Genomic DNA, 23,084 nt, shown 5'->3' on the forward strand with positions numbered 1-23,084 from the left:
ATCCCAACTCATAACGTTACTGCATGAATCTGCTGGTAGCTAACAGGCTAAAACTAGCAATGCAAATGGCTCTGAGATACGAATAATATTACTACACAGATCATACACATAATGTTAGCTACCTAGCCAGCCAGCTAACAGTACACTTTAACTTGAAATGAAAATGACTTTCTGACAGAATTAGAAACGTGTAATATCTTCTCCCTCTCTGTCACGGATGCCATGGTTGCCCTTAGTTTGAAGATGTAATCCGTAGACAGGTGTTTTATACACAACCTTCTGTGTGTTCTCTTTTCGACTCTGTCTACATATTTGCAATCAAACGGCAGAATTTTCTCCATCTCCTCAGCTGTCACACTCTAATTCCACTGATATCAAAACTCAGTCCTCCAGAAAGTGGAGAGCAACACTTATGCACTTCTACTATGTGATATCTTTCAAAAAAGCTGTGTTAGAAAGGATTACTTACACATTCTGACCAGCTCATATTATAGACAAAAGCGCACTACATGTCAGACCAATCCGAACTCAACTCTCAGCATGTCAAGCACACTAATTATCTCAGCCAATCATGGCTTGCGGGAAGGTTTCTGGCTTTTTCCGTGGCTAGAACAACTAGGCTCGTAATTTAACAATTTTATTCATATTTACAGATGGAATACAAGTTGTTTATTAAGGCACATGAAAGTTTACATGTTCCAGAAGGCATTTCTCGCCCAAAACATTAAAAAAAATCAAAATGTAAAGTTTACATTCAAATGCCGCTTCTGTGAAGTAGTTTCCTGAAACAAGTCACATTTGGGGTTCTCTCTGTGGACAATGTTGTGTTTACAGGACGTTACATTTGAAATTGAGGAAATGGCCGCCTCAGGAAGCATCCAGACAGCATCCAAATTTACTGTCATGAATTTCTTATACTAATGGTGACAGTGGCTGCAATCTCACAGACACACACACACACACACTTAAAGGAAGAAAGGAAGTGCTCACTCTCACTTACGAAGACAAGAATATAGACAAACAACTGATACCATTTGCAGCTGAGGAAACACTTTATTACAGTCAATATATCTATAGCAAATCATACTATTTTATGATGTGGACTATACTATGTGTATTTGTATACTGTATTAGTACTATAGAGTGTTTTCTATGTCTCACAAAACTCCAACAAGTTTTGATATAACAAACCCACTTGATATGTCCTCCACACAATATCAGTTAATTGACAGCAACAGAGAGCTCTGACACAGTATGCCACTGTGTGGCGGGCTCTTTCAGCCAGTTGATTGGAGCTATTGGATCTCCCTGCAATTTAGCACTTCCTGAAATGCAATCAGCTGTTACAGGTTGTGCGCTAAGCTAGTTAGCTGGGGATAGAGAATGAGGATCTGTATGAAGAGGCATACGCCCACCCACACCTCAACTACTCCACCATATTGATTTACCATACTCCATTTCAACAGCAAAACACTTCCATTCCCTAACATCTTCATTTCACCATGGGCATATTATTCAAATGAACCACTCTCCCGGAGACAAAGACATTTAACAGGAGTGGCCCACCGTTCAACTTGACAATGTGATGTTACATAATGCTATTGAGAACCAATGATACCTGTCAGCCAAGAAGTAGGGGATTAGATAAATATAACATGAATATGTCAAATGTATTGATATTGTAATAATTACCAGTCATTATTTAAGCCATATCGACAACAGTATTCTTCTCCGAAAACCGCAGTTCAGCAGTATTCAGTACTGTCACTGTGTATTATTTACAGAGCAGGATGTTTTTGTAATTTCAAGTTCTTCACCTCTGCTCAGTGCTGCATTTTTTACAGAGGCATATCTTTGTTTGCGTCTGTATACAGTATATCGACATCATCCCCCTGTTTTAATATCCAAGGGAGTTTACCAATGGAGGCTCCTCAGAGGAGGAAGGGGAGGAGCATCCTCCGCAGTAAATTTCATAAAAACATTTTTTTTAAACATTTAAAAAGTTATCCTTTTTAGATAAAACTAAATATAATCACATCACCAAATAATTGATTAAAACACCCTATTTTGCAATAGTAGCCTCAACAGCACTCTATAGGGTAGCACCATGGTGTAGCCAGAAGACAGCTAACTTCTGTCCTCCTCTGGGTACATTGACTTCAATACAAACAAATTAATTTCTTCCAAAATGGAGAAGCAAGAGAGAGATTGTTATTTTTTTTCAGTTTCACTTAGCTAGCAAATGCAGCTAGCTAGTTTAGCCTACTCAAACACCCTGCCCAAATATAGGGATGTTAGCTAGCGGGTTATGACTTTCAAGTCAAGGTAAGCTTTTGGTTTAACTCATTTATCACCACCGGGGCATGTGCTAAACTGCTTACTGACTGTACACTAACATTACTGCATGAGTGTTGCAGGTTTACTAAGGCGTTATCTTAGCTATGTTGACTCTGACGTTACTTTAGCTAATATGGTGACAACGATGTAGGCTGTGCGTAGTGGTTATGATGTGGTTTGGCTTGGAAAGTTTTTTTTTGCCTGGTCGTATACAGATGTGATGTGCATTGAAGTCCACAAGCGAAGGGAAATGGTGAGAGGAGAGCGCATTGATGCGAGAAGGAATACACACGTGGCTGCTATGAAAGTGAACTGTGTTTACGTGTGATCTGAGGTGTAATCATTCCGCCCATTCTGTGGAAAAACGTTTTTTAAACGGATGCAAATAGAACAAAATTTTCCAATAGAAACTCTCATTTGCAACTATTGGACTAATGATTACACCCTATATCAGCTAGATGCAGGCAAGTGTGTGCAAGGCGATATTGAATATGTCACTGTCACGTCAAATTTTTCTCTCGACCTGCATGCACCTACGTTGTAAACTTTCCTTCATAGGCTAGGTTGATGGGTATAGCAATAATTTTGTAGCCTAAACCTATTGCTGTTACATTGAACTGGGTGAATGGAATATGAGTGGCAGTCATCCATTATGGTGAAATTAAAAAAAAGGCCATGCTCATGATTTTTTTTTTTTGTCCTCCCTCATCTTAAACGGCACTGACAGCCACTGGAGTTTACACAGCTTAACTCAAGGTTACAGGGCTGTGATAATGAACAAACAGCAGCAATATCAGGCAGTTTGTCTGCTCCTCTGTGCCTGTGTGTATCTGAGACTACATTCTGATAAACCAGGGGGAATATCTGAACAGATCTCACACAAAAAGCACTGTACTGTAGATAGAAGACACTTGCATTTTACTATAAGATGAAGCAGTGCCACTTTTTAATCTAGGAATGCATGTAGGTCTACCAACTTTACCTTGTCTCCTCTGAGCATGGTTTAATGGTTTCAAACATCTCCAATCTGTATATTTAACAACAAAAAAAGGATTCAAACAACATTGTCACTTTCTCATCTAGAGTGCTCATATCAGAAGAAGAAATCTGAGGGCTTTTGAAAAGCTAATGAAGGTGTAATTTAAGTGTTATTAAATGCTTTTGTTATCACCCCTTCACATCATCCCCACAGTTTGGCATCTGCCACAGTCCCATGATGAAAATCCCCAATTCAATAGCACTGTGAGTCAGTTAAGAGCATCACTTTAATGTCTGTTTATCTGTTGTCATTACCGTCTGTTTGTGTGTAGTCATTACCTCTGAAGAGCACCACTAACCCTGTGAAACTTTTAGGAACAAACAACTAGTTTTTCATCTAAAAAGGAACTTTGTCTGCCTTAAAATAGTGTCTTGATTATCTTGATGTTTATTTGCAGACATCCATTGCCGTTCACTTTTGATCTCAGACCGTGTTCATCTCATTGAGAGAAAAAAAACAGAACATGTAGAGATCAGTGATGTGTGGTGAAAATTAAGTGGGAAAACGCTGGTTCTCTGTTCGCGGTGAATAAAGGTGTTTACCCTCCAATATACCAGTGGCGGTGATACAGTAATTACACAGCAACATTTAATGTAGGTAAAATGTCACTAAGTGTCTTATATAATAATATATGCCATTTAGCAGACGCTTTCATCCAAAGCGATTTACAGTCATGCATGCATATTTTTACATATGGGTGGTCCTGGGAATCGAACCCACTATCCTTGGGTTGCAAGCACCATCCTCTACCACAGTGTTTTCCAAGCTCGGTCCTCGGGACCCCAAGGGGTGAACGTTTTGGTTTTTGCCCTAGCACTACACAGCTGATTCACATAACCAACTCATCATCAAGCTTTGATTATTTGAATCAGCTGTGTAGTGCTAGGGCAAAAACCAAAACGTTCACCCCTTGGGGTCCCGAGGACCGAGTTTGAGAAATGCTGCTCTACCAACTGAGCTACAGAGGACCATTTCTATAGGACATTTTACCGTGAGTAAACATCATTAATATGTCAGCTAAGGTGACTATATTAGTGGTTAATGATATAACCAACTGCCTGCTAAGCTTGAGACAATCATGTGTTTTCCCTAAAGCCTTTTAAAAAGACCAGTGACCAGAATTGTGTGTCTCATTGAAATATAATCCTTACTATATTTGGAGCCACATGAAGAATGTGACATTGAAAGTGCCAGAGAGCCACCCAGCCAACAACTTCAATGAAATGTAATGCCACTTGAAATGTCTGAGATTTTCTCTCTGCAGTTCCCGTAAGCTTTTAACATTGCAAAGAAATATGGCCTCCCGAGTGGCGCAGTGGTCTAAGGCACTGCATCACAGTGCTAGCTGTACCACTAGAGATTCTGGGTTCGAGTCTAGGCTCTGTCGCAGCCGGCCGCGACCGGGCGACCCATTGGGCGGCGCACAATTGGCCCAGCATCGTCTGGGTTAGGGGAGGGTTTTCACGGCAGGGATGGCCTTGTCCCATCATGCATTAGCGACTCTGTGGCGGGCACAGTGCATGCTGACACGGTTGCACGGTGTTTCCTCTGACATATTGGTTTAAGTGGGCATTGCGGCTTGGCTGGGTTGTGTTTCGGAGGATGCACAGCTCTTGACCTCCCGAGTCTGTATGGGAGTTGCAACGATGATACAAGACTAACTACCAATTGGGAAGAAAAAGGGGTAAAAATATACACTGCTCAAAAAAATAAAGGGAACACTTAAACAACACAATGTAACTCCAAGTCAATCACACTTCTGTGAAATCAAACTGTCCACTTAGGAAGCAACACTGATTGACAATACATTTCACATGCTGTTGTGCAAATGGAATAGACAACAGGTGGAAATTATAGGCAATTAGCAAGACACCCCCAATAAAGGAGTGGTTCTGCAGGTGGTGACCACAGACCACTTCTCAGTTCCTATGCTTCCTGGCTGATGTTTTGGTCACTTTTGAATGCTGGCGGTGCTTTCACTCTAGTGGTAGCATGAGACGGAGTCTACAATCCACACAAGTGGCTCAGGTAGTGCAGCTCATCCAGGATGGCACATCAATGCGAGCTGTGACAAGAAGGTTTGCTGTGTCTGTCAGCGTAGTGTCCAGAGCATGGAGGCGCTACCAGGAGACAGGCCAGTACATCAGGAGACATGGAGGAGGCCGTAGGAGGGCAACAACCCAGCAGCAGGACCGCTACCTCCGCCTTTGTGCAAGGAGGAGCAGGAGAAGCACTGCCAGAGCCCTGCAAAATGACCTCCAGCAGGCCACAAATGTGCATGTGTCTGCTCAAACGGTCAGAAACAGACTCCATGAGGGTGGTATGAGGGCCCGACGTCCACAGATGGGGGTTGTGCTTACAGCCCAACACCGTGCAGGACGTTTGGCATTTGCCAGAGAACACCAAGATTGGCAAATTCGCCACTGGCTCCCTGTGCTCTTCACAGATGAAAGCAGGTTCACACTGAGCACGTGACAGACGTGACAGAGTCTGGAGACGCCGTGGAGAACGTTCTGCTGCCTGCAACATCCTCCAGCATGACCGGTTTGGCGGTGGGTCAGTCATGGTGTGGGGTGGCATTTCTTTGGGGGGCCGCACAGCCCTCCATGTGCTCGCCAGAGCTAGCCTGACTGCCATTAGGTACCGAGATGAGATCCTCAGACCCCTTGTGAGACCATATGCTGGTGCGGTTGGCCCTGGGTTCCTCCTAATGCAAGACAATGCTAGACCTCATTTGGCTGGAGTGTGTCAGCAGTTCCTGCAAGAGGAAGGCATTGATGCTATGGACTGGCCCGCCCGTTCCCCAGACCTGAATCCAATTGAGCACATCTGGGACATCATGTCTCGCTCCATCCACCAACGCCACGTTGCACCACAGACTGTCCAGGAGTTGGCGGATGCTTTAGTCCAGGTCTGGGAGGAGATCCCTCAGGAGACCATCCGCCACCTCATCAGGAGCATGCCCAGGCGTTGTAGGGAGGTCATACAGGCACGTGGAGGCCACACACACTACTGAGCCTCATTTTGACTTGTTTTAAGGACATTACATCAAAGTTGGATCAGCCTGTAGTGTGGTTTTTCACTTTAATTTTGAGTGTGACTCCAAATCCAGACCTCCATGGGTTGATAAATTTGATTTCCATTGATAATTTTTGTGTGATTTTGTTGTCAGCACATTCAACTATGTAAAGAAAAAAGTATTTAATAAGAATATTTCATTCATTCAGATCTAGGATGTGTTATTTTAGTGTTCCCTTTATTTTTTTGAGCAGTGTATAATAAACATTGCAAGAAATGATCAGTATCAATGCAGCCAGTTTGTTGACCAAGTGTTTTCTAGCTACTGTCAAATGGAATTCATGAGCAAACAGCAAAGATCTGAAAACAAGCTTTTGTTTATGTGTATTGATTAAGCTTTGGGAAAGTGATAAAAAAAAATAACTATATAGTAGCCTATATTCTAATCCTTTTCAATATTAGATTAAATACTACACTTTTGCTTGATATTATTGGCACAAGGGTAAATCCATAATTACTTAAATGTACATAGTTTGCTGTGAAGGAAGTCATTGTGTCAGGGGGGGTTTGTGACAACTAACCCCCAGATCCAAATCAACAGAGTTTGGCAGTTTGTTGTCAGGTGCATTTACAGCACATTAAGACCGCGGCGTGATGCAACGACATGGGAAAAGCAGGCATCATTAAGCACTTTGACAGCGTGCATCTGTTATGATGTGACACGCAGTCTTGCAGGAGGCTGGCTAACACACCCGTATATTATCTGACAGCACATCATTGCCTCGCTCTCATCGATCGGACCCTCGTCTCTACTGACAGAAGGCCTAACAATTAAGCTGTGTGTGTACGCGTGTGTGTGCAGCCTCAATGGATGGGAGGGAGACAGGGGGTTAATGCCTGAGCCCCAATCCCAGCGGAGGCCCATACCCCACTGTCTGTCACAGTGAAAAGTCTCCTCTCTGTGTCTCTTTTCAAAGTCTCCTCCTTGGCATCAACAGATGCTCCTGTCTACCTCAAACATGCCTGGGACTGAAGCACATATTATACACTATCCTCTGCATAGGTAATTGGAAAATCCCAATTACTGATTTTTCCTTAGTACAATGACACTCAAAGACAGTGTGACATTTAGGCACTTGATACAGGAACATTCACTATAGAGTAGCAGTTTACAAATCAACAATACAGAACCCCACAATACCCACCCCAGGGAAGCAACACCGGCTCTAGCATGTATTCAGATGCAAAGTACAGCTGGATGGGCCAAAATGTATTTCATACCCTGCTATCAGCCCGTCCAGACATTCTAGAGAGCTGCCTAGCAGCACAAATCGTCTGTGCTCCGCAACTTTTACAGATTCATCGCGCCAGGACAGCAATGTGACAACGGTCAAGTGAACAATAGAACAATTATTAAAGACATCCACTTCGGAAGCTAAAAGGCCATTGGCCCCACAATATGTGCTTTGGACTGTAAATACAAATCATATACAAGCCAACACGACAAAGATACGAAGCAGGTGCGGCCAGCGAGGCCCTCCTAAAAGCATTGGAATACTATTAAGTCTGTAACAAACCACTGTCGCTGTTGTAGAAGCCAAAAACATGTGAATCATTATAACCCTGTGGTTGTTCTCGTTAGTTATAGCAATAGGCACCGTGTTCTTACTGCTGGATATTATCTAGGTCTTCAGTGCGAGACACTGACAAGTGATTATGAAAGAGGAAATTCGCCCTTGACCCCCCCCCCCCCCTCGCTCCCACAGGAGAGGAGAGGTGGGAGTTGGGCCGGTTTTATGACTTAACCTGTTTGGGCTGCAGGGGCAGTATTGAGTAGCCGGATAAAAGGTGCCCATTTCAAACGGCCTCGTACTCAATTCTTGCTCGTACAATATGCATATTATTATTACTATTGGATAGAAAACACTCTCTAGTTTCTAAAACCGTTTGAATTATATCTGTGAGTAAAACAGAACTCATTTTGCAGCAAACTTCCTGACAGGAAGTAGAAAATCTGAAATCGATGCTCTCTTCTAGGGGCTGCCTATTAAAGTCCTTGATATTTATTAGTTTAGATGCACTTCATACGTCTTCCACTAGATGTCGACAAGGAGTGAGAGAAGAAATGGAGTGTGTAACTTGATCTGGCGTCGCATAATAGCTCTTGGCATGACGTGTCACCAGTTTCCTGTTTTCTGGAGAGCGCGCGAAGGGACCTGGATTTGCCTTCTGTACAGCTGTCGTTATAGACGACTAATATCTCCGGCTTTGATTTTATTTGATACATGTGACAATATCATCGTAAAGTATGTTTTTTCAATATAGTTTCATTAGATTATTGAAATTTTTTCGGGACGTTAGGCGTGTTGCGTTGTGTGCCTTTGTTCAGGAAGGAGAGCTTAGCGCCACTTTGCTAGCTTTCCGTGCTAATTGACTGGAGAAGAGGACATTCTAAATCCAAACAACGATTGTTCCCGACAAAGGACCCCTTGTACAACATTCTGATGAAAGATCATCAAAAGTAGGACCCATTTTATGATGTTATTTCATATATCTGTCGTACATGTGAACTAGTCGTTTGCGGCCAGGTTTTGGGTACTCTCTCGCCATAACGTAAACTGCATATCGTAATGAAGTTATTTTTAGATTTCTAACACGGCGATTGCATTAAGAACTAGTGTATCTATCATTTCCTATACAACATGTCTTTTTTAGTTATGTTTATGAATAGTAATTTGGTCAGAATATGTGTGTCAGAAAAAGTGTCAGAAAAATATCCAGACGTTGTGGGAAAAAGATGCTACGTTAGCACAACGTTAGCACAATGTATAACCACTGATTTCAGCTCTAAATATGCACATTTTCGAACAAAACATAAGTGTATGTATAACCTGATGTTATAGGACTGTCATCTGATGAAGCTTATCAAGGTTAGTCAAAAATTATATATCTTGCTGGTTTATTCGCTATCGCTAACGTGCCTATTGCTATCGCTAACGTGCCTTGATGAATGAATGCGGTAGTGTGGTAGGCTATTGTAGTAAGCTAATATAATGCTATATTGTGTTTTCGCTGTAAAACACTTAAACAATTGGAAATATTGGCTGGATTCACAAGATGTTTGTCTTTAATTTGCTGTACACCATCGATTTTTCAGAAATGTTTTATGATGAGTATTTAGGTATTTGACGTTGGTGTCTGTAATTATTCTGGCAGCTTTCGGTGCAATTTCTGATTGTAGCTGCAATGTAAACTATGATTTATACCTGAAATATGCACATTTTTCGAACAAAACATAGATTTATTGAATAACATGTTATAAGACTGTCATCTGATGAAGTTGTTTGTTGGTTAGTTTGGTTGGTTCTTGGTTAGTTAGGTTGGCTTTGTGCATGCTACCTGTGCTGTGAAAAATGTTAGTGCTTTTTTGTATTTGGTGGTGAGCTAACATAAATATACGTGCTGTTTTCGCTGTAAAACATTTTAAAAATCGGACATGTTGGCTGGATTCACAAGATGTGTACCTTTCATTTGCTGTATTGGACTTGTTAATGTGTGAAAGTTAAATATTTCAAAAAAATATATTTTGAATTTCGCGCCCTGCACTTGAAGTGGCTGTTGTCATATTGATCCCGACTTAGGGCTTGCAGCCAGAAGAAGTTAACAGCCGGTCATAAATAGTTTGCAGAAACTCTCCCTCTGGCTCTCTAGTATGGGAAGACTGAAACCTCTTTGTTCCACAGACTCTTTACCACAAAACTTCGGAACATTATTATTGACATCCAAATGTTAAGAATGGTCGGTGGGGATCTAAAGAATAATCATGTCATATTGTTTATTATTTTGTGATGTCATTAAGAATGCTATAACAAAGTAACTCTGAAAGTGTATGCATTCAATGTATCAACTTTACATCTAAATGTTGTATAAAATATATGATTAAACATGAAAATACTTTTATGAAGATACCAATGTGATTTTAGCCTTCTAAATGAGATAATTGTTTTCATATAAACTTGTGCCCAGTCAGTAACCATGCCAAAGTGAGCACAGAGATTGTGTCGGCGTGATGGAATGCCCCCTTTTTACCCTAGGATAAAAGCCTTGGTAACGAAATTAGACCAAGTAGACATACGGTGAGCCGGACATTACGAATGGTTGAAACTACCAGACCAGAAAGCAAGGAGCGGTGGCTACACGTTGAAATGGTTAGAAACTCAAGATGAGTGAAGAAGATAAAGACTAGACCAGAACATTCAGAGTCTGCAGCTAAAAGGGGTCCTACAACTTTGACTAAAGACACGAGGGGGGAAGGAGGACATCCCATCTCAGACAACCATTGGTACATCTGAAGTACCTATTCTAAGAAATAGTTCACTGCCAGAGAAGCTCTACAACTAAGCACATTGGTTGTCCACCAGAGGTCACAGAGCCTTACATCAAGTTTTAACATTGTATTACATCTAATCAATAACCTATACCGTGTGTGTGTTTATGTATTCTGTTTTATTATTTAGTTAGTAAATCAATAATTAAGCCAATTTGCGTATTGCTGATTCATCAATAAGGTTAGGGTTCTTGCAGATATCAGGGAATATGCGACGTTCAGAATGAGACTGATGAGGTAATGATTAACCTGTTATGGCTGCAAGGGGCAGTATTGAGTAGCCAGTTAAATCGTGCCCATTTCAAACGGCCTCGTACTCAATTCTTGCTCGTACAATATGCATATTATTATTACTATTGGATAGAAAACACTCTCTAGTTTCTAAAACCGTTTGTATTATTTCTCTGAGTGAAACAGAAGTCATTCTGCAGCACACTTCCTGACCAGGAAGTGGAATGTCAGAAATCGATGCTCTGTTCAACTTCATGCCTATACATGGGCGTGATACGTAAGAGTCTACATACACTTCATACACCTTCCCCTGGTTGTCAAGAGGCGGTGAGAGAAAAAAAATCGTGTTTATCTTGGTCTGAGGTGGAATTAAAGCTCTTTGTTTGACGTGACCGTCCATTTCCTGTTTCTGGAGCGCGCGAAAGAGGACATGAATTTGCCTTCTGTTTAGCTGTCGTTATGGACGACTAACATCTCCGTCTTAGATTTTATTTGATACATGTGACCATATCATCGTAACGTATGTTTTTTCAATATAGTTTAATCAGATTATTGAAATTTTTTCGGGAGTTTTGCCGTGTTCCGTTCTCTGACTTTGTTGACGTTGGAGTGATCCGTGCCACTTGGCAAGTGCCCATGCTAAATGAAGAGGGATATTTGCCGTTCCAGATCAAAACAACGACTGTTCTGGACAAAGGACACCTTGTCCAACATTCTGACGGAAGATCACCAAAAGTAAGAAACATTTTATGATGCTATTTCTAATATCTGTCGTGCATGTGAACTGGTCGTGGGCGCCCAAGTGTTTCTGGCTATTGTGGCTACGCTAATATAACGCTACATTTTGTTTTCGCTGTAAAACATTTAATAAATCGGAAATATTGTCTGGAATCACAAGATGCCTGTCTTTCAATTGCTGTACACTATGTATTTTTCAGAAATGTTTTATGATGAGTAATTAGGTATTTGACGTTGGTGTCTGTAAATATTATGGCTGCTTTCGGTGCAATTTCTGATTGTAGCTGAAATGTAAACTATGATTTATACCTGAAATATGCAAATTTTTCGAACAAAACATATGCTATACAATAAATATGTTATCAGACTGTCATCTGATGAAGTTGTTTCTTGGTTAGTGGCTATTTATATCTTTATTTGGTCGAATTTGTGATAGCTACTGATGGAGTAAAAAACTGATGGAGTAAGAATAGTGGTGTCTTTTGCTAACGTGGTTAGCTAATAGATTTACATATTGTGTCTTCCCTGTAAAACATTTTAAAAATCGGACATGTTGGCTTGATTCACAAGATGTGTACCTTTCATCTGGTGTCTTGGACTTGTTAATGTGTGAAAGTTAAATATTTAAAAAAAATATCTTTTGAATTTCGCGCCCTGCACTTGAGCTGGATGTTGTCATAAGTGTACCGGTGTCGGGCTGCACCCCAAACAGGTTAATAAGTGACTTATTGATGGAAGAAATATATATATATCTTTAGAGTCAGGACATAGTAACTCGTTAATCAACTTTTCCTGTGATGCCTCAAATTCCTAATTAGTTAATTGTTACATGATTAATCGAGTAACAATTAAAACGTAGTTAATTAATTTGATAAATAACAGTCATCAGATTAATGATAGTCACGTCACGACACCTGTCTATGTAAAGGTCCTACAGTTGACAGTTGACAACCATCTCTGCCTTTATGGTAGAGTGGCCAGACAGAAGCCACACCTCAGTAAAAGGCACAAGACAGCCATGAGAAACAAGATTCTCTGGTCTGATGAAACCAAAATTGAAGTCTTTGGCCTCAATGCCAAGCATTACGTCTAGAGGAAACCTGGAGGAAACCTGGCACCATCCCTATTGTGAAGCATAGTGGTGGCAGCATCATGCTGTGGGATGTTTTTCAGCGGCAGGGACTGGGAGACTAGTCAGGATCGAGGGAAATATGAACGGTGCAAAGTACAGAGAAATCCTTGATGAAAACCTGCTCCAGAACACTCAGGACCTCAGACTGGGGCTGGGGCAAGACAATACTGGGGCAAGACAAGGCAGGAGTGGCTTCAGGACAAGTCTCTGAATGTCCTTGAGTGGCCCAGTCAGAGCCCGGACTTGATCAAACATCTCTGGCGAGACCTGAAAATTGTTGTGCAGTGACGCTCCCCATCCAACCTGACAGAGCTTGAGAGGATCTGCAGAGAAGAATGGGAGAAACTCACCAAGTACAGGTGTGCCAAGCTTGCAGCTTCATACCCAATAAGACTCGAGGCTGTAATCGTTGCCAAAGGTGCTTCAACAAAGTACTGAGTAAAGGGTTTGAATACTTATCACATTAACATTTCATTTTTTTTACTTTTAATAACTTTGCAAATATTCTAAAAACCTGTTTTTGCTTTGTCATTATGGGGTATTGTGTGTAGATTGATGAGACAAAAAACCGATTTAATCAATTTTAGAATAAGGCTGTAAAGTAACAAAATGTGAAAAAAGTCAAGGGGTCTGAATACTTTAAGAATCCACCATGTGTCGTTGATTTAGCTTGTACAAGCCACTGCAAAGAGTTTATTTGTGGTCCCACTTTTTTTTATACATAGACCCAAACATAAACAAAGCTCCATCCATAGGTCCGCCCTCTCCCTAGTCGGACCGACCCGAGCCAACGTGTCAAGAGTTACTCCAGGAGTTCAAGGACAAAGCAGTGCAGCTTTGCCACAGTGTTTTGTGTCTCCTGGTGAAAGGGACTCTGCTCTCTACTGCTTTGCTTTCACACAATAGAATGCCAGCACTACAGGGGACCCCGAGCACCGGAATGAGCCAAGGACATTTGCGCAATAAAAGTAAACAAACACACCATCCCACAGATTGAGATGCCTTCTGTTTCTGGGGTCTCACTTGGCTGTGTGTGTGATCGATGCCTGGTAAAGTCCCCTCACTTCCTTCCCCCAATCCGCCCTCCCAGAGCGTGGTCGGCCACTTTACCCACCAAGAATGTAGTCTTTCCCGTTTTGCATAAAGCCAGTGTGGCTCTCGTCAATGCGATGGACACACGCTACGGAACACCTTTCGTCATTGATATCCTCTCCAAGATTTTGATTTGATTTTGGATGCACCAGGATGCCACACTAGGAGGAGTTCATAAACACTCACTCCAAATCAACAAATGTGTGTGAGAGAGAGAGCAAGTCTAAACCAAATAGCCCTGCAATAGGCCCCTTTCTGTGTTTGCAAACATTGATGCACGAGGGCGATGCTCACAAGTTGGTGGGGGGCTTTTTACATGTTGCTTATTAGAATGAGATTTTAAGACTCCTATGAATGTGCTTAATATAATGTTTGTGTCATGATCGCAAATCAAATGCAAAACCCTTCAACTTCAACCAGTAAAATGTCTCTTTATCTAGCTTTTGCTACAGCCTATATCAATGAGCGTTAGCAAACAAGCTAACAAATGCTTCATCTACAATAGTTATTTTGCAAAGATCACGACCAAATATACACTACCGTTCAAAAGTTTGGGGTCACTTAGAAATGTCCTTGTTTTTGATTTAGAAAACCCTTCTGCAGTTATGTTAGCACAGCTGAAAACTGTTGTGCTGATTAACGAAGCAATAAAACTGGCCTTCTTTAGACTAGTTGAGTATCTGGAGCATCAGCATTTGTGGGTTCGATTACAGGCTCAAAATGGCCAGAAACAAAGACCTTTCTTCTGAAACGCATCAATCTATTCTTGTTCTGAGAAATTAAGGCTATGCTGTGTACTACTCCCTTCACAGAACAGAGCAAACTGGCTCTAACCAGAAGAGAAAGAGGAGTGGGAGGCCCCTGGTGCACAACTGAGCAAGAGGACAGGTACATTAGAGTGTCTAGTTTGAGAAACAGACGCCTCACAAGTCCTCAACTGGCAGCTTCATTAAATAGTACCCGCAAAACACCAGTCTCAACGTCAACAGTGAAGAGGCGACTCCGGGATGCTGGCCTTCATATTAAAGCAGATCGACTGGTTCACTGTCATCGCTGCTTGCGGCATATTCATCATCTGATAATCTACCAATTTCAAATCTCTACAGTCAAATGAATGCTTCCCGGGAAAACATGATGCTAATTTGGCTGCTAAAAGTGACAAAATCCTAATTAAAGATCATGATGGAGTCGCATTAGTCTCCGATTCTCATGTTGATTAACAATTCAAAGCCCAGGGTTGCTATTGAGAGTTTCCAATAAACAAGTCAGTAAATTATTCAAGACTGAATTCGTGCTGGCTCATGGTGACACATTTGTTTATTATTTCTGGAAATGTAAGGGGTGTCTGCGAAAATGCAAATCTCATTTAAAACAATATCAACAAGACATGTTTGATCACCAAAGCAAGCTTGACCAGCGAGAGGACAGTGGTAGATGTGGGAAAGATAGATTGTCTTTTTTATCACATTTAATCATGCTATTTCTCTGGACATACAGTATACATAACAAAGACAAGACAAGACGAGTCTTTAGAAAATGCTTTGTGTTATGTGGTATGAATTTACCCTTTTAATAATGGTAGATACATGCTTTGACTGACAAACAAAAAACAATGTCAAGGCTGGTGCTCAAATGAATGACCGCTAATGCACAATGCTTGTCTTTTACCCAAACATAAGGGCTCATGGTAAAAGCCAAGCACATCATAGGAGAAACTATGGTTGTCTGAAAACGTTACTAGCTGTCAAATCCTTGCTTCCAATGCTTCCGATCTTGTTCCTCAATTCCTTTCAAAATTGAGAAAACAAAAGGAGGAGGCAAGGACTTGAAGGCTAATAATGCTTTTAGAAGCAAGCATATTTAAAATCTTAATGCTTATTTCATACTGTCAACACAAGTACTAGGCTTCAATTGATTTTCAAAGTCAGTGCCTCTAGTAATAAACCCCCACCAACCACTCTGGGGTAAGATGCTTGTATATTTTGAGAACGGGAGCTTGGAGTATTCAAGCCGCCAAAGGTGTTCTCTCTTAGTAGATGCACATAGCTCATTGAGGCACTGCAAAGCAGTGGCAAAAATACAGGATGAAAGGGAAAGCGAATGTAACAGCTGACCCTACATGGGGTGGAAGCCTAATTAAGATTGCTGTGATAACTGGGGGAGGAAGAAGAAAAACTGGGCTACTTCTTTATTTCGCATGTGGTTCCAAATGCCTTTTTCAAGTCTCTCTTTTCCTTTCTCAGGCTCATTTCAGCTCCTGAAGGAGGAATGCTGGGCACGATGTCATCCAAGCTCACCCAGAATTTCCTCACAAACCAATTAAGGATTCCTCCCGTGTTGCTGCTGCCAGCTCTCTGCTCCCACTCCAAGCTCCCTGTAGGAATGAGCAGGAGCAGGCCAGTAGCAGTCATGCCTGGGAAATATAATACATCTTGAATGTGTTACTAGTGGCTGTCATAATGAAGAAATTAAGAACAGACTGCCAAACGCAATGACACAGACTGGCGTTGCAGTTCTTATTAAAAGGGTCACCGTGTCAGCATACTGAATAAGAAAGAGAGATGAACACCCCATAATTCTTGTCAGAAGAAGAATATCTGTCCTTCAGCGCTCCAATAATAGTACTCTACAAGATGTGTTTATGCACTTGTTATACAGTTAAAAATCTCACAGATTCTTGATCCTTCTCAGACATACTGCTCTGTTGTCAGGTTACCTCATATTGTGCTACTTTGATAAACTACCTTGTTTGGAAGACTGAAGACATCTAAAGTCATACCTTCTAGATATATATAGATATTCCTGTTGATGTATGATTGGTAAACACAAACACGTACTGTACATCTAAAACAGCTATTCTTTTCACTCCTTAACATATTCAATGATTTATTTTCAGTTAATTAGCGGACATCACAAAGGGATCACGGGATGATAAATTACCATGAAAAATAACGTCATTACATTACATTAATTGATACAGTATCAATCATCACCTGAGCAAAATAAATGTATGATCGGAATGAAATGCCATTACAGGTGCTGTGTAGTACCTAGAGGTATTTTGGCAAACATAATTATCTTCCTCTGTGTGTTACTGTACATTTCTTATAGTCCAGGTAGGCCTCTGAGCTTCAACAAACAAGGGAAATAGAAGGGGTGCTCAACAACAATGAAAATCATCCAGTGATAGAGCTTACCCAAGAAAAACGTCACAAAAAGGACTACTTCCTGGTAAACAAGTTGGCACACTCAAAAAGCAGGCAGAGATAAATATCTTCTTAACTCAGACTTTATTCTGTGATTGGATGTATACAGGTACTGACGTTTAGCCGTCACATGACTTCTTTATCAGTGATCCATTTTTAATGTCTCACTTCAATGTGTGGAGCAGCTTACCACAGCCCAGGTACCTTTACAATGGCAGTCATTGTGTGTCCCACTTTTCTCTGCGCAATAGTCATCGCATTCCATTAGTGCATTGGGATTTGTTGATTCATTATCGGACTGGAAACAAGATCATGTTCGAGGAAAACAGAGTTTACAACCAGTTTTCCTACGACTGAACTCAAAAGCAAAAAATGTACTAATTAAAATTACAAAGTGAAATTTCCTCATATTAAATCTCAAATCTCTGGAGGATAGGTTCGGCATCCAGATAAACAATAAAATAGAAAACCCTCCATGTTGCACGCATGTCAAACCAATCAAGTAGTTGTCTGGCTGGTGGAAAGACTGGAAATAGAACTAAAACTAAAAGCTGTAGGTTTATAACAACTCTCCAAAGCTCAGAGTCTAAATATTGTGAAACAGAACCCTCACCAAGACAGCACTATCTGTCAGTCAATGGTTGTTTCTTATAGTCTATTACGAGGGAAATCGTGGTCTGAAACAGATCCATTCACAATTATAAAGTCAATCTTAATTACGGAGCTTTGGGAAAACAGGGAAGGGTCTGGATTCCAGAGGAGAAGGATGGAGGTGGATATTAAAGGGAACATGAGACAAATTGCTTTCCTTCAAGGTTCACCACATCCTAACATTTCTTGAGACATTTTGTATAATCGAGAGAGAATAATAATAATAATAATAACAATATTATAATGTTTCCGAGCCTATTCTGGAGTCACTCAAGCACATAATTACGTATAGAGGACTGGGAAAACAACGGCTAGGTACGTATTAGTCCAGGTACCAAACAGAAACATACTGTATGTCCCTAAATATGTGACTGACCGCCTTGATTCGGTCTTATGTAGCAAAATTTGAAATTGTGTTTTTTTACATTGGATAAAAGCAGACACAGGGCAAGGGAATCTATATTCGGAGAGCCTGTTCCTGTCCTGCCATTGACTTTGGTGCAGGGCATGTGATGTCCATAGCCTCTTTGTCGCAATATTCCCTGATCTTCTCAAAAAGATATGTTTGTCTAGCTGTGTCCAGTCCAGGTGGTGCTTGTACAGGCAGACCATCTATGGGAGGAAGGATTTCAGTGTTGCGCAGCAGCTGAGTCCGAACGCTCCTTGGAGACAACAACAACAGGCTCCAGAGCATCGAAGCTCTAAAACAGGAAATAACCAAAAAAAATGAGAATACATTACAACCTTGCATAACATCAATTCACCTCCCAAGTTTAGATAAGAAGAATAACTTCATACAATGCAATGGAAATTATATTCACCTGAAGTGCTGGTACTGCTTGACCTGTGGCAGCAGCCTGAAGTACAGAGTCAGGTGTTGTTGCCAGCCATAGCTTTCCACCAGCACCGTACCATCCTCCAGTCCAACCAGCTGTGGGATGTTGACCCCTGTCACAGTGCTGTCCTTCACAAACCCTGCAATCTCAGACAAAGTGTTCACTCTGGTCTTTCTGAAGCGAGGCTTGATGAGGTCGAAGCACCAGTCGGGGGCAAACTTGGTGTGGCCTGTGATCAGGAAATGAAGGTCCAGATTGTGGTGGAGCTTGTGCATGGTCCATCAGGCACAATACCAGAGCACAAACATGTTCTTGTTTTGGCCACTGCAGTTATCACAACTCAGGTCCACACATGTTTCCCCAACTCCGTAGTTGGTGAAGAAATGGTGCATGTAGTTGAGGAATGCGCTCCTGCCTTTGCTGGATGACATGCCTTCATCAATCAAGTAGTTGACTTGTTGTGGTATTCCTTCACAGCAGACACCAAACAAGCCCGACTTGCGACGAGTTAAAAAGTAGATGGGACCTGGCTGCATAGGGTCGGAAGGATAGTGCACCTAGAAGGCCAGCATATCGGAGTCGCCTCTTCACTGTTGACGTTGAGACTGATGTTTTGTGGGTACTATTTAATGAAGCTGCCAGTTGAGGACTTTTGAGGCGTCTGTTTCTCAAACTAGACACTCTAATATCCTATTCCTCTTGCTCAGTTGTGCACCGGGGCCTCCTACTCCTCTTTCTCTTCTGGTTAGAACCAGTTTGCACTGTTCTGTGAAGGGAGTAGTACACAGCGTTGTACGAGATATTCAGTTTCTTGGCAATTTCTCACATGGAATAGCCTTAATTTCTCAGAACAAGCATAGACTGATGAGTTTCAGAAGAAATGTCTTTGTTTCTGGCCATTTTGAGCCTGTAATCGAACGCACAAGTGCTGATGCTCCAGATACTCAACTAGTCTAAAGAAGGCCAGTTTTATTGCTTCTTTAATTGACCAACAGTTTTCAGCTGTGCTAACATAATTGCAAAAGGGTATTCTAATGATCAATTAGCCTTTTAAAATGATAAACTTGGATTAGCTAACACAACGTGCCATTGGAACACAGGAGTGATGGTTGCTGATAATGGGCCTCTGTATGCCTACGTAGATATACCATAACAAACCAGCTGTTTCAAGCAACAATAGTCATTTACAACATTAACAATGTCTACACTGTATTTCTGATCAATTTGATGTTATTTTAATGGACCAAAAAATTGCTTTTCTTTCAAAAACAAGGACATTTCTAAGTGACCCCAAACTTTTGAACGGTAGTGTATGTCCTTAATCAGTATAAAGGAGCTGTAATGCATGGCGTGTTCTACTGATGCTGAAACGCAAATTCCAGATACAAATATTTTAGCATTATTATACAATAGATAGCCGTAATCACCGTCAGACACACCTGGTTAACTTGATGGGTCATGTAATCATCTGGAGAAGTGGAGTCTTTTGTTTAGACATATAGCTAGCTAGCTAAACAATGAACCATAATCCCAATCCATAGAGTACTAGCAATACAACCCGATTGCAATAGCTAGCTAAAGTTAACCAAATAGGTTCAATGGTAGCTAGTTAGCTAGCTAACATTAGGCTACAACTAGCAATGCAAATGGGTTTCTGAGACAATGTTACTCCACAGATCATACAAGTAATGTCAGCTAGCGAGCCAGCCATCTGACGCCAGCTAGCTAACAGTACACTTTAACTTGCAATGAAAACAACTTTCTGACAAAATTAGAAACGTATAATATCTGAAACAGTAGCTAGACTCTTACCCGTATACATGGATGAACGCTTCACGGCAGACTGCAACCCCTTTCATTAAACAAGACGTCCTGTGTCGTTTCCGTTTTGTTTGTGCAGCTTGCTTGGCCGTTGTCTCAAGTCACTCTGGTTCACATCGTCTCATTCATTTTTCAGAGTCAGAGAGAGTCAGCATGGTACGATCGTCCCCCTGAAAGAAGTCCTTCACAACTTTTTCCCACTGACCTTTGTTGATCACGCCTAATAAATTCAGGACAGCAATATTATTGAGAGCAGTAGCAACACATTTTCAGTTCTCCATGGCTAACGTTATTTATATAGAAAAAACTGCAGTAGAAAGGATTATCTACTCATAACGAGCAACTAATTTTATAGACAGAAGCTCCACGGCAGACCAATCTGAAACTCATCTCGGCATGTCCAGCCCATTCATTATCTCAGCCAATCATGGCTAGCGGAAAAGTTCCTGTTCTTTTCTGTGGCTAAACCAACCAGGCTCATAATTTAACAACTTTATTCGTAAGGCACATGAAAGTTCAAATGTTCAAGGCATTTCTGCCCCCAAAAAAACTGTTGATAAAAACATTTAAATAAACCTTCAAACGCCTCTCCTGTGAAGTCGTGACTTGTGACATACGCCTAGTTTCCTGAAACAAGTCACATACAGTGGGGCAAAAAAGTATTTAGTCAGCCACCAATTGTGCAAGTTCTCCCACTTAAAAAGATGAGAGGCCTGTAATTTTCATCATAGGTACACTTCAACTATGACAGACAAAATGAGGGGAAAAAATCCAGAAAATCACATTGTAGGATTTTTAATGAATTTATTTGCAAATTATGGTGGAAAATAAGTATTTGGTCACCTACAAACAAGCAAGATTTCTGGCTCTCACAGACCTGTAACTTCTTCTTTAAGAGGCTCCTCTGTCCTCCACTCGTTACCTGTATTAATGGCACCTGTTTGAACTTGTTATCAGTATAAAAGACACCTGTCCACAACCTCAAACAGTCACACTCTTAACTCCACTATGGCCAAGACCAAAGAGCTGTCAAAGGACACCAGAAACAAAATTGTAGACCTGCACCAGGCTGGGAAGACTGAATCTGCAATAGGTAAGCAGCTTGGTTTGAAGAAATAAACTGTGGGAGCTATTATTAGGAAATGGAAGACATACAAGACCACTGATAATCTCCCTCGATCTGGGGTTCCACGCAAGATCTCACCCCGTGGGGTCAAAATGATCACAAGAACGGTGAGCAAAAATCCCAGAACCACACGGGGGGACCTAGTGAATGACCTGCAGAGAGCTTGGACCAAAGTAACAAAGCCTACCATCAGTAACACACTACGCCGCCAGGGACTCAAATCCTGCAGTGCCAGACGTGTCCCCCTGCTTAAGCCAGTACATGTCCAGGCCCGTCTGAAGTTTGCTAGAGAGCATTTGGATGATCCAGAAGAAGATTGGGAAAATGTCATATGGTCAGATGAAACCAAAATATAACTTTTTGGTAAAAACTCAACTCGTCGTGTTTGGAGGAAAAGAATGCTGAGTTGCATCCAAAGAACACCATACCTACTGTGAAGCATGAGGGTGGAAACATCATGCTTTGGGGCTGTTTTTCTGCAAAGGGACCAGGACGACTGATCCGTGTAAAGGAAAGAATGAATGGGGCCATGTATCGTGAGATTTTGAGTGAAAACCTCCTTCCATCAGCAAGGGCATTGAAGATGAAACGTGGCTGGGTCTTTCAGCATGACAATGATCCCAAACACACCGCACGGGCAACGAAGGAGTGGCTTCGTAAGAAGCATTTCAAGTTCCTGGAGTGGCCTAGCCAGTCTCCAGATCTCAACCCCATAGAAAATCTTTGGAGGGAGTTGAAAGTCCATGTTGCCCAGCAACAGCCCCAAAACATCACTGCTCTAGAGGAGCTCTGCATGGAGGAATGGGCCAAAATACCAGCAACAGTGTGTGAAAACCTTGTGAAGACTTACAGAAAACGTTTGACCTCTGTCATTGCCAACAAAGGGTATATAACAAAGTATTGAGAAACTTTTGTTATTGACCAAATACTTATTTTCCACCATAATTTGCAAATAAATTCATAAAAAATCCTACAATGTGATTTTCTGGATTTATTTTCCTCATTTTGTCTGTCATAGTTGAAGTGTACCTATGATGAAAATTACAGGCCTCTCATCTTTTTAAGTGGGAGAACTTGCACAATTGGTGGCTGACTAAATACTTTTTTGCCCCACTGTATGTCCTTTCCCCTGATAAAACCTAAAGTGCCTGTGTGCATGTAACACACACCAACAACATCCTAATCCAGACAGACAGCAAACAGCTGGGAAACAACTGCACTTAGCATTGGGTTGATGAAAAATGCAGACGGGTGGCTGAGTAGGCCGGTTATAGAGGTTAAGCAATCATGATCAGACGGGCTTGTTCAAGACTGGCACAGAAGGAGTACAGCTTGCTTCATTACAACAGTGGTACACTACTTCTATACAAGCAAGAAGACGACCCTGGATTTGCATCACTATGAAAGGAAGTAAAACCTCTGAAGTTGGACTTCAAGATGAGATTCAGAAACAGAGATAACATAATGTCA

The 23,084-nt window shown here is 41.4% G+C and overlaps 1 protein-coding gene across 1 annotated transcript in view; it reads right to left on the reverse strand.

Moving 5' to 3' along the window:
* Window positions 1–23,084, reverse strand: part of LOC120018341 (limbic system-associated membrane protein-like) — a 476,581-nt gene that overhangs the window by 448,595 nt on the left and 4,902 nt on the right. The window lies entirely within an intron of this gene.

Source organism: Salvelinus namaycush, chromosome 23, assembly GCF_016432855.1.
Source record: "Salvelinus namaycush isolate Seneca chromosome 23, SaNama_1.0, whole genome shotgun sequence".
Lineage (NCBI taxonomy): Eukaryota > Metazoa > Chordata > Actinopteri > Salmoniformes > Salmonidae > Salvelinus > Salvelinus namaycush.